This window comes from Anguilla rostrata, chromosome 14, assembly GCF_018555375.3.
Source record: "Anguilla rostrata isolate EN2019 chromosome 14, ASM1855537v3, whole genome shotgun sequence".
In the NCBI taxonomy this organism is placed as follows: Eukaryota; Metazoa; Chordata; class Actinopteri; order Anguilliformes; family Anguillidae; genus Anguilla; species Anguilla rostrata.
In genome coordinates, this window is record NC_057946.1 from 25,132,586 (window position 1) to 25,143,171 (window position 10,586).

General features: G+C 42.3%; 1 long non-coding RNA gene across 3 annotated transcripts in view; it reads left to right on the plus strand.

Moving 5' to 3' along the window:
- Nucleotides 1-9,173, plus strand: part of LOC135239552 (uncharacterized) — a 50,273-nt gene extending 41,100 nt beyond the window's left edge. Inside the window, exons 4-5 of one of the 3 annotated variants that reach the window (XR_010325411.1) lie at nt 7,906-8,008; nt 8,704-9,173. This is a non-coding gene — a long non-coding RNA (uncharacterized LOC135239552). Of the gene's footprint in view, nt 1-7,905; nt 8,188-8,703 lie in introns of those variants that run through there. The other 2 variants (XR_010325409.1, XR_010325410.1) reach the window with 2 other exon arrangements.
- Nucleotides 9,174-10,586: the final 1,413 nt, after the last annotated feature.

Here is a 10,586-nt window from a genome sequence, read left to right on the forward strand (position 1 = left end):
TTCTGTGAGCTCGATACACACAGTAAAAAAAAAAAAAAAAGAAAGGTGTTTCTGCATTGCCACCCAGTGTGGAGTGCAGTGTCAGGCGAGAGCCATTTTCACACCGTTTAACGACACCAAAGAGGCGTGAATTATTTACTTTTCTTCTGTTTTGAACTCACACGGAGAAAGAAGTGAAAGCACTGAACAAAAATGGAAAGGATGCAAAGGCCTAGATTCAGTCACCTCTTGCAAAAACCTGCCCATGAATTCAAATTTACAGCCTGAATGCTTCATTCTCTTATGTAATGTTACTATAAGCCAAACACAGAAAATATAGCCATTGCTAGAGTTACTGAGACAGTTGTTCTTGCCATGCACTATCATCAAGCGCGTGAATAGCGCCTAAGTCGTGAGTGCTGTGCGGCCGCTCATGACTGCGGTGATGACTTCTGTCTGACGAACGGGAAGAGATGCATTGGTTTCCAATCATTTTAACAGGGCCCCCAGTTTAATGAATTTTAGATTTTTTTTTTCTCATCTAGGTGCTGGTGCAGTTCTGACATCTGAGCGATGACCCAAATCTGTCTGGGAGAAATGTCAGGGAACAGCCTATGCATGGAGAAACGTTGCTTCAACATTAACATTGCCGAGAACACACATTCTGGAGAGAGGCTTAGCTTCATTTTTTTTTTTTATTTTTTTTGAGATTTCCTGAAGTGACCTTTCAGAAAGTCCCAGACTGCTACGTTTTGCAGGAAGAAAATGAGTCTGATAATCCCCTCTGCTCAAATATTGTGTTGTGTTTTCGAGGTGAAAACAAGCATATGCTCACACAATAGAGACGCAACCTGCAATATTTTTTGTAAAAGGACAGATCACCATCTGTTCAAGTTCTTGTGAAAGCTCTTTGGGAAAAAAAGATTGGAATTAATTAGATCTTTTTTTTCGCCTTGCAGGAACAAAATATCACAACTACGGATAAAAACAATGGCAGTGTCAATCCAGTCAAGTCACTGCATATTAAAAAACATTTAAATCAAATGACACATTCACAAGCTACAATGGCAGGTGTGAGAAACAGTCCACCGTAGGGTGATAAGATGTGATTTCTTAGTTTTAAAATATGCAGTAGTAGCTATGCTGAAGCGCTAGACTCAGCCTGGGCTTGAAGTGGAAAAGTTTATCCTCATGTTCCACAAAACAATCCAAAAAATCTAAAAACAAGTTCACTTCTCATCAAGAGCGCATTTTGTTGTTTAAATATATTACAAACTGCTTGGTAGCACTTCAAACTAAGTGCAGTTATCCAAACGCTTCTTTAAGCATGTACAATGCCTTTGTTAACAAAGTACAGCACCTTTATAAATCTTTTATAAGCTTGCATGCTAGAAACTTGGTCAGAGGGTTGATTGGGACAGCTTTTCTCCTGCACACAGGATTCCAACATGGTTGCCTTGGTCATGTTCCAGGCTGCCTGGACAAAAACGTGACACATTTGCCTGAGGAATTGTGGGTGATGTGTAACCACTGCATAATATTGGTACCACCTTTGCCTGATTTATAAAAAAACCCTGTGTAAGTGTAATAAAGTTACGGGCCCTGTTTTGGTGACAACAGTAGTGCAAACACACCTGGGTGGAAGTGGAATAGCTAAGGTTCTCACAAATTAACCTGCCACCATTGGAGTGAGCAATTCTGTGGTCTGCCATAAAGCCCCCAACATGAACAGAGTAGCACAATAGGAGCGTGTCAGTAAAAACATTGGTGTTGTGCGTTGGCTTCAAATAATTACAACGATCTTTAGCGATAGCGTTGAGGCATATCCCTTTGTCTAATTTCTGATAGCATTTACATTTCTTATCAATGAAAAGTGATTTATTAATTAAGGCGTTTAATGCTCACATTTTGTGTATCAGAGCGTGATATTTATAAGATAAGGCACAATTGCTTTGCATCTTAGAGTTTCTTACAGGTTTGTTTGAGTGGGATGGACCTGTTGGTTGCAGAGCATAACAATAGAAACAATTAAATGTTATTGTAGTCGAGTATATGTTTTGCTTCTTTTTTTTCTTTTTTTTTGTTTAGAGAAAAACCATTGAAGGGAAAAAACTATAAATCTGTATAAAAACTAGTTATGTAACTGTATAAATCCTGTTATTTTATGGGATGGTCATTAAATAATGAGTTATTGCAGTTACATGACTTACACAGTGTTTTGAGAAAACTGTGAAACCATGTTTTCTCAAATCAACAAACAGTTTGCTGTAAAAGTTTTTTTTTTTTTTTTTTTTTTTTTACAGTGTGGTTCAGTTCATGAAAAAGATTTAGCACTACTAACGACAATTAAAAAATTACAAATGATTAAACAAGGCTTACCATCCAACTGAGACTGAAATAATTATCATGCAGTAGTTGTGGCTCGCGGGATGTCTCGACGTCGTTTGCCCGAGGAGGGCTCTTTGAGGTGCCCTTAAACGCACGCGTGGCGACTCCCGGGCGAGCATGTCAGACTAAACCGCTCGTTTGCTACAGCCTTGATGCACGGGTATCAAAGGGGAAAAAACGGCCTTCTGATCTGTCGAGACTTCCAGTGGAACTGATAGCTCAGGCCTTGGCACACATTTTAAATATTTCCCCCTGTCTACAAATACCATCGCCAAAGTTTGGAAGGAGGCCTAAGTTCTGCCCCTTTTGAAATAGGGGGGGGCGGGGGATCTCACTGACCTTGGCAAGTCCCGTCCTATTTCAGCTCTCACTGGTTGCTAAGATCATGGAATATCTGGTTAATGCCCAGTTAAAGGGCCCTTTTTTTTAAACAGAAAAATGTCATGCTGAGTTCTGACCAATCAGGTTTCATATCAGGCCGTAGCACTATGTCTGCAGCCTCTCAGGTGGGAAATGACATACTACGAACTCTTGATAACAGATAGTGTCAACCGCTTTTGGTTAACCCAAAGCATTTGATTCTGTCAACCACACTATTTAAATTAACAGTATCCACAACGGGCCGCAGAGTGTTCTTGCTGGTGGTCAGAAATCATCCTCATAGTTAATTTTCTGGGGTGTTCCCCAGTAATATATTCTGGTCTATTTTTATTTAATATTTATATAAACGACATTAATTCAATTGTAAAACAAAATCCAAAATCCATCTATACGTAGACAATAAAGTTGTGTACTCCTGCACCACCTCCCTGTCTAGAGCTATCCTGGACCTCCAATTATCTTTTAACTGAGGCCCGACCTCTTTACATTACTGTAAACGGTTTCTTTGGCTCATTTGCATGTACAAAGCCATAATAGGGCGACTCCCTGGCTATTTAAATTGCCTTTTTAATTGGAGCACATGTTCTTACAACCTGCGCTCCCAGACCTTGCCACTTTTCTCTGTCCCCCGCCCCCTTCTACGCGATTTGGAAAGACGGCTCTCAGTTATTATGCTCCGTCGTCCCGGAATCAACTGCAGAAAGATGCAAAGCTGGATCATTTCTTCCCTTTGGGTGATTTTAAAAGTCTGCTGCAGCTGTTTTGTTTGAGAATGTATAATGTGTAATATGTTGCGTCTGTGGTTTTGGATGGTATTTTATGTTGTAATATCTGTTTGTTGCTCTCTTGGCCATGGCCTAAAGTGGCCATTTAAAGTGAGTTTGTCTGACCATTTTGAACAACCCCAGTTCATCAAATACGGCAGACTTTGATGCCATCTTCAGGTGGTATTCCTCGAGGAGCCAAAAGAATGACATATTGGATTTTCCACCATTTTGAATTTTTTGGAAAACACTTAAATACTGCAAAAATCCAATGAATTTGCAGTGGGTGTGGCTTATCACAAAAATACTAACTATTCTGAAACAGTTTCACATAAAGTTTTGAAACTTGCCATGACTATTGACAGTAGGATCAACAATCCAGCCCTAGTGGCTTAGTCCAATCCCACCACATAGAGGTCCAAATCTGAAGAAATATACAAACATGCTCCAAAACCCACTGCTGCATCAGACAGGCTCCTAAATTGATGGCATGGTCCATAATCTCAGTTAGAACATACGTAAATTTGGTCTTCACCATCATAGAGTCTCATAGTTTCTCACCTATATTTATTTTTGTTTTCATTCATTGGCAATCAGAATGTTCCCTCCTTCAAAGTCATGCTTAATGTGGCACAACTGATTGACTTCATTCAGAGGCAAACGTTTTGTTTGGATTCGTTTTTCGGCAACAATTAATAAATATGCACCAAGAAAGAGCTAGCTAGTGGCTTGTCACCTGTCTGTAACTAACGTTAATTTGAAACTGCCATGCTAATACTATAATTTACTTTAATACTGTAATATTTGAGCTGCTGGGAATAGGCTTATGATTTATCCAACCCCATGACTACACTGCTCGCTCTGACCGCGGAATGTTAGCTGCATTAGTGTGGCGTAAGATGAAATAACCCCTCTAGTCCATTATACTCACATATCGCACCCTATTAATTGGAATTGGAATAATACAGTAGAATGTAAAGGCTGGGCCCCATTGTGCCCATTGACTCAGTTCCAGCTCCTCTGTTATGGTCATCCACTAGCAGAGGCTGCAGAATGCAGCCCCGGTCTGTGAGAGGTAGACAGCTCCGACTCCCCCCACTTTAGGGGAAACTCAATGAGCAGTCATGCTAATTTTAATATAAGGCGACTCGCAGTCAGTGGGTTACATAATGCGTCTCTTTATCTCTTTAATGCATCCTTTGAAATGACTTCGCTCCCAGGTAGATTTTGTATATTTCGGCTGAGGGATAGGAATGTAGATCGTATGAAAAAGGGCTGTAATTCCTACCGGGATCACCCAGTGTAGATGTAAATGTCTTCAAATTAAAGCTGACAGTCTGCACTTTGTCCTCATATTCATTGTTTTATTTAATATCCAATGTGCTGGAGTACAGAGCCAACACAAAAATTGTGTCACTGTCCCAACTACTTTTGCATTTAACTATATTGTACCCGGGGCAATTGAAAACATGCAACAAAAAAAAACTGAAATATAAAAAATCCCAATCTCTTTAATGGTGCGTAATTATGCATTAAGGAAATTAATTTAAATCGGGGCAAATTCTCTTCAGCTGCAAAGATTCTAGTTATTTGAATAATTTTGACTTTGGCTTTTTTCATGAATATTAAGGAGGAGTTGATGTTTCTCTCTTCATTTCTTTTATTTACTGAAGGAAAGCATCTCCCTACTGACCCAAGTAATCAGTTAAGATGGAGGTGATCCTGTGGAGGAGCATTGTGCTCTGTCTGTACATAAGAAGGCCACGCAGTGATCTGATTTCATTCGCTGTAGGATGCTGCTGTGATGCTAGCTATGCTGCGATCCAGTGGCGGGGCTGGCCAGTGCGTGTCCAGCTAGCCTAGTCCTCCCAGCAACCAAACCTCACGTGGTCACAGAGGTCCCCAGGCCTGTCCTGAGAGGGGTCGCTGAGGGGACAATACCCAACACAAGCATCGCGTGAGCCGTCAGAGGTCCCTGACTGCTTCATTCGGCTCCTCAAACCATCGGTGACTCACTCTCACTCTCTCTCTCTGTCTCTCTCTCTTTCTCCCTCTCTCCCCCTCTCTTTCTTTCTCTTTCTCCCTCTCTTCCCCCTTTTTCTCTCCCCCTCCCTTTCTCTCTCTCCCTCCCTCCCTCTCCCCTTCTCTCACCCTCCATCCCTCCTCCCTCCCCCTCTCTCTTCTCCCCCCTCCCCCCTTCTCTCTCCTCCTCCTCTCTTCTCTCCCCCCTCTCTCTTTCTCCCCTCTCCCCCCCCTCTCCCCTTTCTCTTTCTCCCTCTCTCCCTCTCTCTCCCCCCCCCCACCTCCCACCCCCAGTAAACACCTTCGGGCCGTGACCCTGAGGGACAGTGACTTATGAAGTGGTGGAAGAGCTGAGCAGCTTATGTAACACTCTTACTCTGGCTTAGACTCGCGCTGCGCCCAGCCGCAGTGCTGTAGTGTTAAAGCACAGCATTAAGGCTGCATTAGCCTGTCAGTGTGTGATGCATTATCTAAACAGGTCCATAGATTCAGGTTACACAGGTAGAACCTGCTCTCACATTGTCTGAACTGAGCACCACAGATTCTCATTCATAATTAAATGTTCTGTGCAGATCGTGGCTTTACTCGGCATTCAGAAACATGCTTGCTAACACGCACGTGCATGCACATCCTGGCACCACACAAAACACACACACACACACACACATACACATACAGGGACACAGATCTCCTCTCTTCCTTCCCCCTCTCTCTCTTTCCATACTCTTCCATCTCCCCCTGAAGATCTCCTCAGAGTCAGAGGTTCCTGTGGGCTCCACAAGTTAGGAGCAACAAGAATCTGAGGGAGACAGAGTAGGAGAAGACATCTGAGCTCACATCAGCATGAAAAACTTTTTTTTTTGCCAACAGGCAATTATTGTTTTTCTCCTTCTCCTCCTCTCTGAAGTAATGAGCGGAAGCACCGTTTTGGTTGGTATGAAAACGCAACGCAGCAACGTTTTAAAAAGGAAATCATTCCTTTTCGACGACGAGGACTGCACACTCAACGTAGCAGAAAATAAGCTTCTATCTTTCGTTTTTCCCCCTCAACAAATTTCTTAAATATACTTTTCAAGACAGTGACTTTTGATGAAATTGTCACTGCCAAATTTACGGCATGGATTTGAATGTCACTCTACCTTGGCCACATCTCAGTGGGAAAAAAAACAAGTGTGTGAAGCTGAGACTATTTTTCAGGACTCCCTACCCCCTACCCCCACGGCCCCAGGACATGCTCTGCATTGCCCATGCTATGAGATATCGTCCGCGGTCGTGAGCTCGATCTCCGTTATTAAACTGAACGAACGCGGGGATCTCACTGCTGAAAATTAGACCATTTCCATAATGGTCATCATTAGGGCTCGGTCATTACGGCCGTCGTTATCGCTCCGTTTCCATCTTTCCTCCGAGCCGGGCGGGTGCAAATTGCCAAGCCGCTAATATCCCCGTTGGCGAGCATTACGGGGAGCATTACTGCGATTCCCCAACGTCGAAGTGGGGGCGCGGAGCGGCGGCCCTCGGGCCTGATGGGTCCCGGAGGGAAGGGGTCTCAACGGCCGCGTTGTAGCGTAGCGCCACCGGGGGACCCATTTCCCCAACGGCCCCGCCGCCCGCTGTGGCGTAATCTCACGGCTCCGCCGCGGCCCTCGTCGCCGCGGTGACAGCAACGGCCGGTTTCCACGCCGGAACGCGGACGCCCTGATGCGCCAAAACGGGGTCACGCGGAGGGTTCCGCGGCGCTGCCTTGAGGCGTGCGCCGTCGCTAATGTTTCGTGACCGCGCCCAAGACGCAAGTACGTTGCCACGGCGACCTGAGGCAGACACCGAATATGTGAACGATAACGGGCCTGTTCGGAGAGGCGCAGTTCAAGCTCAACGGGATGGCGAGTAACAAAGCCTGCGGTTTTTTTCGAGGAAGCGACCCGTCATATTTCTGTTACGCGAAGGTCTAGCCGAGCCCACGCGTGTCCGGTTCTGACAGAAGCCCACGTTTGCTCTGGCGGTTCATAATTTAGGTTGCATGTTGGATGGAATGGAGAGAGTCAGCGTGACATAAAGCTCTCCATATCACGTCTTCACAAAGAAGATCATACAATGTACAAAAGGTACATTTTAAATCCTGCTAGATTTAAAACTAAGGATACAAGTCAAGTTTGTTATTTAGTAAGAAGTGTGGACTGTCAAGCTATGAACTGTGTTAGAAGTTGTGTAACTGGGTGCTGGCATTGTCCTGTTAAACACAGTGGAAGAAAGTGGGCTGTCATTTTAAATCCTATTTAGTTAGAATGTAGCATAGTCTCATGCTTAACATTTTTATTCTATTATGAACTTTAATTTCACACATGTAAGGTTGTGGATTCCTCCTTGATAGGTGTGGACCAGTGCTCTCCAACCCTGGTCCTGGAGAGCTACAGGGTCTGCTGGTTTTTGTTTTCACCTTAAAATCAGCACCCAATTGAGACCCAAGACACCAGGTGAGTTGAGTTAACTGTGTAATCAACTGCTCTAATTGATTCATGAATTGCAGAGTCACTATGAAAACCAGCAGACCCCGTAGCTCTCCAGGACCAGGGTTGGAGACCACTGGTGTAGACTGTCTCATGTTAAATAATGCATAGGAAATATGGGGCACCATTTAATGCAGATGATACCATCCTTATAAACATGGAGGTGTAATTTAAGAATAATAAATCAGTCTCATTAAGGTTTATTTATCATTCTCTATGAAAATGAGAATGATAAATTATAAATGAAATATGCTAAGTATAAATTGGCAGCGTCAATTAATAATTAAATGATTATTTAGTTTACACATTTATAGTTCATTTTAATCATAATATTAGTTTGTCCTTAGCCTTGTAAACAATGATTGTTGGCCTCTAATTTCATTGGGAGCACAGATAAATCAAATAACACAAATAAATCATCAGTTTTTGTTCTCCGTGTCTTGTTTCCATCCACAGCTGCCACTGTCCATTTACAATTCGTTCACTGGCTATTTTATGCATTTGTTAATCCGTTTCTGCCTTTCATTTCTGGGAACAGACATCTGTTTGGGCTGAAAAGTACAAAAACAATAAATGATTGGCATATATCTGGCTACTGCGTGTGTATTAATCTGTCTTGTATACGGTAATTAATTGGACATATTTGATTTGTTTTCTTTCAGGATGATGGACACAGAAGTGTGTTAATTTTTATCTCCTTTTACAGCTTTTTAAAATTATGTAAAAAAATTTTAAAATCAGGTCAAATGTTCCTACAAGTGCAGCTATAATGGCTCCATATACAATGCCCTCCAAAAGTATGTCAATGGTTGAGTGATATTTGTTTCTGTTTTTTTGCTATATAAATGTAGGCGTTCAAGAGATGTTCCAGGGTGTTCCACTAGTGTAATAGCAGGATTAGCTGGATGAAGTAAGCCACAAATAATGTTTTTGTGTTCTGAACAAATTTGTGCCACACAGGAAAATAATATTTAAGAAATAACTCATGTTGAGCAAGCTAACTAGAGTGTGATATTTTGTTTTCAACTTTTCATTCAAATAAAGAGCTTTCTCTTTGAATCTTGCAATGCTACCGATGTCTGTGTAAATATTATGATTAATAAACAACACAAATGTCAGACACTGAAAGACGATTGGCTCAAAGAAACAGGAGTAGTCCTGTGTTATTTCGTGGTGGTTCAAGCCTGGATCATTTTTTTGCCCATCTTAAAAAAATGCCTTGGGAGACCGTTATTATCATTCCCACACGTGTGAAAGCATCTACTTTACACTTAATCAGACTCACTCAGGAGTGCATGCATGTCGTTAACACTGCCTGGCGTCAACAGTGATAGTTTGGCTAAGAAAGTTAAGTCAAGCCCCACCTCCGTTTTGTTTCTCATTTATTTTGTTGGTCTAAATACCAAATATGTTCACCAAAAAACAAGCACAAATCAATTAGATCTGCAAAATCATGTGAATATGCACTCTATGGTAGCCAAGTCTGACTGATGTGGCAAGTACATACAACTTTGTGTGTTACATGCAAGCTTAAGCACAAATGAAAATTTTGTTTTGTAAGGCAGAGAAGACAGACAAACAAGTACTAATACAAGATTCAATATCAGTGCAGTCAGAATGGGAAGCAGCTTGCAATAACTAAAATAAGAACCCACGTGCCAATTTTGTTTGCCGTTATTCTGTTGTATTGCACTTACTTGCTCGACAAACCGAAAATAAAGCAGAACTTGGCAAATCATATGAATACTTCTTTGTAGTTCCGGGACTCTGCTGTGGCCAATGATGAGCATGAGTGACAGTTTTTCATTTTCGTGGTGTAGGCTCTGCTCAGTTGGATGCAAGCCTCCTTGCATCAACATTAGGGTCAGGAGAAGCAGCTCACCAAGGACAGAAATAAAAAAGGTAGCCAGCTGGAAATGTTTTAATTTTCGGCTATTCGACTGGCAGTTGGCTGTTGTGGCAGGTGTTTATTTTATGGTGTTTATGTATATGTTTTACCATTTTACAGAAACAGCTGGTTTTGTGTCCCCCATTTTCCAAATCAAAGTTTTAACAGATGAATTTATGAATCACAGTTAATCACAGTAATAAAGTGACTTGGGCAGTCCAAAACTTTACATTTTTTCCCGTTGATGAATTCTGTGGAGTTTGGGGTCATGGTCTTGCTGACCGATGAGGTAGGGAAAATTCCGTTGTACACAGCCAGACAACATCTGTCAGTCCAAAACATTGCTTCAGAACTTCAGGCTGTTTTTTTGGCACATTCGAACGTGACCTTTCATTTCTTGCTGCTGATGAGAGGTTTGCATCTCGCAGTGTAGCCTCTATAATCCTGTTCTCGGAATCTCCGGCGTGTGATGTTTTCACCCCTTCTTTCTGCAGACTGCTGGTGATGTGATGACCATTGCTTTCTTCAAGACTCTTTGGATTTATCTGTCATCACCTGCACTTATCTTCCTTAGCCGACCTGTACGGTGTTTATTTCTGAGTCCACCAGAGGTTTCTTTCTTTTTCGGGACTTTCCGAAGGGCTGCATTTCTTTATT